The sequence below is a fragment of the Schistocerca cancellata genome, chromosome 4 (assembly GCF_023864275.1).
Source record: "Schistocerca cancellata isolate TAMUIC-IGC-003103 chromosome 4, iqSchCanc2.1, whole genome shotgun sequence".
Lineage (NCBI taxonomy): Eukaryota > Metazoa > Arthropoda > Insecta > Orthoptera > Acrididae > Schistocerca > Schistocerca cancellata.
Genome location: NC_064629.1, coordinates 314,803,561 through 314,810,212, shown reverse-complemented (window position 1 = coordinate 314,810,212; position 6,652 = coordinate 314,803,561). Strand labels below are relative to the sequence as shown.

General features: G+C 43.3%; 1 pseudogene; it reads left to right on the top strand.

Moving 5' to 3' along the window:
- The first annotated feature begins 432 nt into the window (after nucleotides 1-432).
- Nucleotides 433-550, top strand: LOC126185660 (5S ribosomal RNA; annotated as a pseudogene).
- Nucleotides 551-6,652: the final 6,102 nt, after the last annotated feature.

Here is a 6,652-nt window from a genome sequence, read left to right as displayed (position 1 = left end):
ATTCCTACGACTGACATACTCTAAATATATTCACCGCTGTAATACACATAGGGTTAACGTGCGGGAATATGCGATTACTTTGGATAATTAACGGTGTTCACCCAGCAAGCAACACTGGCAAATGTGCTCTAGAGGAATTAACGCAATGTGAAGTGTACCCCAAGGAAACATTTTGAGAACCATCAAATTCTCAAAATACTATTATTTAAAAGCAAAAAAAAAATACATTTTATCTAATCATAACTTAATGAAATAATTTTGTGTTAGGCATTACGTGGCACATTACGTACCTACATACATACTGTATACATGCATACACTAATGAGCCAAAACATAATGGCCGACGCCCACTGCGAGATTCAATGCCGCTTGGTGGCGTAGCAGGAGCATTGCTTAGAATTCTTCATTTGCGTGGCCATATTGTCTATAGTTGCCAACGGCCTTGCCGCAGTGGTAACACCGGTTCCCGTCAGACCACCGAAGTTAAGCGCTGTCGGACTGGGCTAGCACTTGGATGAGTGACCATCCGGTCTGCCAAGCGTTGTTGGCAAGCGGGGTGCACTCAGCCCTTGTGAGGCAAATTGAGGAGCTACTTGATTGAGAAGTAGCGGCTCCGGTCTCGGAAACTGACATATGGCCGGGAGAGCGGTATACCGACCACATGCACCTCCATATCCGCATCCAGTGACACCTATGGGCTGAGGATGACAGGGGGGCCGGTCGGTACCGTTGGGCCTTCATGGCCTGTTCGGGAGTAGTAATAGTAGTGTTGGCCGTAGTTGCTTCACAGTTTCTGTTCCGTCGTTACAGCTAACAGAAGATGCTTGTTTTTCTCGCCAGATGCGTTTCGCTTTATTGAAGTAGTCTGTAATTGAAGATGTTTACAATTTGATTTATTTTCTAGATCGAGAAACAGTTTGTTAACAAATTGTTGGTTTTTACTTACGGTAACTTCTGCTTCGTTTTTGGCCTACATCTGGAAATGGCATCTGCTAGCACTTTTTAGGTTCCTCTCTTCGTTAGGCACTGATAATTACGATCTAATTTTACTCTGCTTTGCAGAATAGTGCTTTTTTGATATTTAACACAGCAAAATTTCGTACACCACTGTTCACTGATTATTTTTATAATACTAAGTGTGTATCACGTTTTGTAGTGCTGCCAACATTGCCACTAGTTTTTCTTTGATGTATATATTTTTTCTCTGTCTTCACTTAATTGTTTGTGTGTTTTCTATTTAATTAATGAGTAACGAGAGAGGGGGGAGGGAGAAGCAAAGTTGAGTGTACAAATGGTCTGCAAATGTTGACTGGTTTGTACTGTATTTCTACGCTCTGTTATGTTCGGTGTATCTTGTGTCAAATGTCCTACCACTCATCCATTTATATATTTTTCTCTCTCTCTGTGGTTATTATATGATTTATATTATTTAATTATGTTAGTGTGTGTTTATATACTGTGTAAGGGAAATGAAGGAGTAGTGCTGGACTTTAAATGTTGTGTGGTGAGTAGGTGGAGTCGGGTGTGGGGAGGGGGAGAAGCAAAGTTGAGTTGATTGTAAGTGCATAGCAGTGTGGTAGAGATTGGGTTGGAGGAAGAAGGTGAAGGACAAGAAGTTGAATGAAATTGACGTGAGGGGGGAGGGGGGCGGGGGTTGGGTAAGAGAAGATGAAGGATTGAAGAGGTCCTTTCCTACTGTGATTTCTTCAGTTATTTTATATATTTGTTTCGTCATTGCGCAATTGTTTATTTAGTGTTAATGCTTTTTGTATACGGAAGTTTTTTTGGGAAGGGAGGGGGTGTTTGTCTTTACTCATTCCAATGACGTTCATATCTTTTTCAGTACTGCTTGGCCTGTGTTATCCCTTTTTAAGACGGTCTGAAAACGTTGAATGGTTTTTTACCGTATTTCCTTGCCCCCGCTCCGTCACCCAAATTTCATTTTACATCTCAGCCCTCACCTTCTTCCTCCAACCCACTCTCCATTACACGGTTATGCACTTACTGTCAACTGATCTTTGCTTCTCCCCTACCCCCCTCCTTTTCCACCCTTCTACTCACGACACAACATTTGAACTCCGACACTACTTCTCTATTTCTCTTACATAGTACATAAATACACAGTAACATAACTAAATAATATAACATATGTATAATGAACCACAAAGAGAGAAAAAATATAAATTGAGGTAAAACTATTGACAATGTTAGCAAAAATGCAAAACACGATACTCACTTAGAAGTGTAAACATAAACGGTGGACAGGGGTATATGAAACTGTGCTGTGTTAAACGTCATAAATGCATAGTTCTGGAAATCAGTGTAAAGTTAGACCACAATTATCAGTGACTAACGAAGAAAGGAACCAAAAACGTGCCTGCAGACGGCATTTCCTGATCTTGGCGGAAAACCAAGCACAAGTTACCATAAGTAAAAACCGACTATTTCTTAAAGAACTGTTTTTCGATCAAGATGGTTCATAATGGCTCTGAGCACTATGGGACTTAATATCTGAGGTGATCAGTCCTCTAGAACTTAGAACTACTTAATCCTAACTAACCTAAGGACATCACACACATCCATGCCCTAGGCAGGATTAGAACCTGCGATCGTAGCAGTCGCGCGGTTCTGGACTGAAGCGCCTATAACGGCTCTGCCACCGCGGCCGGCTTTCGATCAAGAAAACAAATCAAATTGTACGTATCTTTAATTACGGACAACTGGTGATGCTTTACTCCAATACTGAGAAAGGCGTCGTTTTAGAAAAACGCGCGTTTTATTGTAGTCGTAACGACGGAACAAAAATACTCTCCTAGAATGTTAAGGCTCAGCGGCTTTCAAAGAGCATCTCAGGAACGGTGAAGCTGGACAGTTGTTCACGTGCTACTGTCGTGAACATTTATAGAAATGGGTTGATGAATGGTGAAAGCACGAGTAGGCGACAAGGTGTCGGATGTCAGCACCTCTTCAAAGAACCGTGGTGTTCAGCGACTTGCCCGTTCTGTACAGCAGAATAGACGGCGGTCTGTGGTACCTTTGACAACAGAGTACAGTACTGGCACTAAGAGTTTCAGAGTTCAGCGCACGTTGTTGAATATGGGGATCCGAAACAGACGACATATACATGTTCCGACGCTGACCCCACAACATATCCAATTACTATTACAGTTGGTACAGCATAATCTAAATTGGACGTTTAATCAATAGAAACATAGTCAGATTGGAAGGAGTGGAGACTGTGTCTTAGGAAGCTGTTAGGCAAATTTTTATCTACTTTTTTAAATAGATGTACATTGCGTTTATTTTTGGCCGGTTTGGATATTACGGTATGCAGTATAGCTACAACAATGTTGTTGTCAATAATCCCTATAGCTATGATTATGCTCACTTGCCAGGATTATTTGTTGCTAAGAGATCAAGTACGTTTTCACAAACATTTACGCATCGAGTGGGCTCCTGAACTAGTTGTTCAAAACAATTTTCTGAGAAGGCACTCAGTACGATTTCAGACGACGTTTTATGCCTACCACAGACTTCAAACATGTATTTTCGCCAGCATATGGAAGGTAGATTGAAGTCATGACCAACTATAATTCTTTCAGTGTGGAACCTATCGGGGGGAGGAGGGGGGGGGGGAAATGTCACCCAAGTTTCCTTTGGACTGTTCAGCAAGTGCTGTCCTTCTGACAGCAATAACCGCTGCACCACTAACAGTATTTATTCTATACTTTTTGAACATGGTTTAGTCCTTTGTAAATATTTCGGCTAAACTTATTTACGGCTTTAGCCTCCTTTCCGTACCTATAACGATTTGATATTCAGTGCTTTCTATTAGCGCTTGGAGCTTTGTTTCTTTTCCAATACAGATAAGATAGTTTACAACTAAAATATTGATTGTTACTATGTCTACCCTCTTCCTGTCTTCGTACTGCACCCATAGAAGCAGAAGCCCTTTCTGCACGTTAACGAGGCCCTCTAACCTAACAAAGTGCCCAGTCCCATCCACACAACTCCCGCTACCCGTGTAGCCATTTCCTGCATGTAGTGGGCTCCTGACCTATTCAGCGCAACTCAGAATCCCACCACCCGACGGCGTAAGTAGAGGAATCTTCAGCGTACACAGTCTCAAAACTGCCAGAGCCTATGATGCAGAGTTTCCACTCATCTCTATACCAAATGATCAAAGAAATTTCTGTCGACGATACTACAGATGATGAGCTCTACCTTCATCTCGCAAGCAAGACTGGCAGTCTTTACTACTTCAGCTAGCAGCCCAAAACCAGAGAGGATTTCTTCCAGTCTAAAGCGACACACATCGTTAGTACCAACATGAGCCACCAACTGCAGCTGACTGCATCCTGTGCTCTTCATGGCATCCGCAAGCACTCTTTCCACATCTGGAATGACTCCTCCCAGTATTCACACAGAGTGCACATTGGATTACATCCACTCCTTAGCAGCCACATACCTAAGGGGCGCCATTACGCGCCTATTGTTGGAGATCTCAACTATCAGTAATCGCACCTTATGTCAATGCCCAGACCTTGCAGACCGAGAGGATTCCTCTGAAACAGGGCGAGCGACTTTATCTGGCTGAGGGACTTCTTCAGCTACAGATACCGTTCGCCCTAAACCTGTTTGTTCGCTGCCTGCCACGCCTTGGAACGACCTCCCACTCGACATGGGTTTGGGATCACTCTCAGTGCGGAAGTACTTGGAGCGGCTACAGTAGTGGACCTATCGGGGGACACATGGCTCGTGATAAAGACATCTCTCGGATCGCGCCGTCGGCTCCCAAAGTGATGTCCATCGGTACAGCCTCAATTTGCATGACCGAAGCACGGATTTTAAAGAGAGTATTCCAGTCAACATTGTCAAAATCTTTCTCTACGTCTACAACCGCTATAAACGTAGGTTTGCCTTTCCTTAACCTATCTTTTAAGATAAGTCGTAGGGTCAGTGTTGCGTTTCGTGTTCGTACGTTTCTCCGGAAACCAGATCGATTTTCACCGAGGTCGGCGTCTACTAGTTTTTTCATTCTTCTGTAAAGAATTCATGTTAGTATTTTGCAACCATGACTTATTAAACTTATAGTACGGGAATTTTCACACCTGTCAGTAACTAATTTCTTTGGAATTGGAATTCTTCTTAAAGTACGAGGGTATTTCACCTGTCTCTTACATCTTGCACACTAGATGGAAGAGTTTTGTCATGGCTGGCTCTCCTAAGGCCTTGTTTAGACCTTTTAGAGCTCTTTCAAATTCTTCTTACAGTATCATATCTCCCGACTCATCTTTATCTACGTCCACTTCCCTTTCTATAATACAGCTTCCTTGATCATCTCTCCTGTATCATCTCCGTCTATATACTCCTTCCACCTTTCTGCTGCTTAGGACTGGTTTACCATCTGAGCTCTTGATATTCATACAGCTGCTTCTCTTTTCTCCAAAGGCCCTTTTAATTTTCCTGTTTATGGTGTCGATCTTTCCCCTGGTGAAATATGTCTCTAAATGCTTACATTTGTCCTCTAGCCGTTCCTGCTTAGCCATTTCGCATTTCTTGTCAATTTGAATTTTTGAATGTCTGTATTCCCTTTCACCTGCTTTATGTCCTGCATTTTTTGTTTTCACCTTTCAACAGTTAAATTCAGTATCTCCTGTGTTATCCAAGGACTTCTTTTTACTTATTTGATCCTCTGCTGCCTTCACTATTTCATCTTTTAGAGCTACTCATTCGTCTTCTGCTGTATTCTTTTCCCCTATTCTAGTCGAGCGTTGCCTAATGCTCCCTCTGAAACTATGAGCAACGTCTGGTTCTTTCATCTTACCCCGGCCCCATCACCTTAATTTCCTACCTTTTTCCAATTTCTTCAGTTTTAATCGACAGTTCATAACCAAGAAATTGTGATCAAAGTCCACATCTGCCCCTGAAAATGTTTTATAATTTAAATCCTGGTTATAAATCTCTGTCTTACCATTATATAATCGGTCTGAAACATTCCGGTGTCTCCAGGTCTATACCACATAAACAACCCTCTTTTATGATTCTTAAACCAAGTGTTAACGATGATTAAATTGTGCCCTGTGCAAAACTCTGCCAGACGGCTTTCTCTTTCATTCCTTTCCCCCATTCCATCTTCACCTACTATTTCGCCTTCTCTTCCTTATCCTACTACCGAATTCCGGTCTCCCATCACTATCAAATTTTTGTCTCCCTTAACTACACTCCTGGAAATGGAAAAAAGAACACATTGACACCGGTGTGTCAGACCCACCATACTTGCTACGGACACTGCGAGAGGGCTGTACAAGCAATGATCACACGCACGGCACAGCGGACACACCAGGAACCGCGGTGTTGGCCGTCGAATGGCGCTAGCTGCGCAGCATTTGTGCACCGCCGCCGTCAGTGTCAGCCAGTTTGCCGTGGCATACGGAGCTCCATCGCAGACTTTAACACTGGTAGCATGCGCGACAGCGTGACCATGAACCGTATGTGCAGTTGACGGACTTTGAGCGAGGGCGTATAGTGGGCATGCGGGAGGCCGGGTGGACGTACCGCCGAATTGCTCAACACGTGGGGCGTGAGGTCTCCACAGTACATCGATGTTGTCGCCAGTGGTCGGCGGAAGGTGCACGTGCCCGTCGACCTG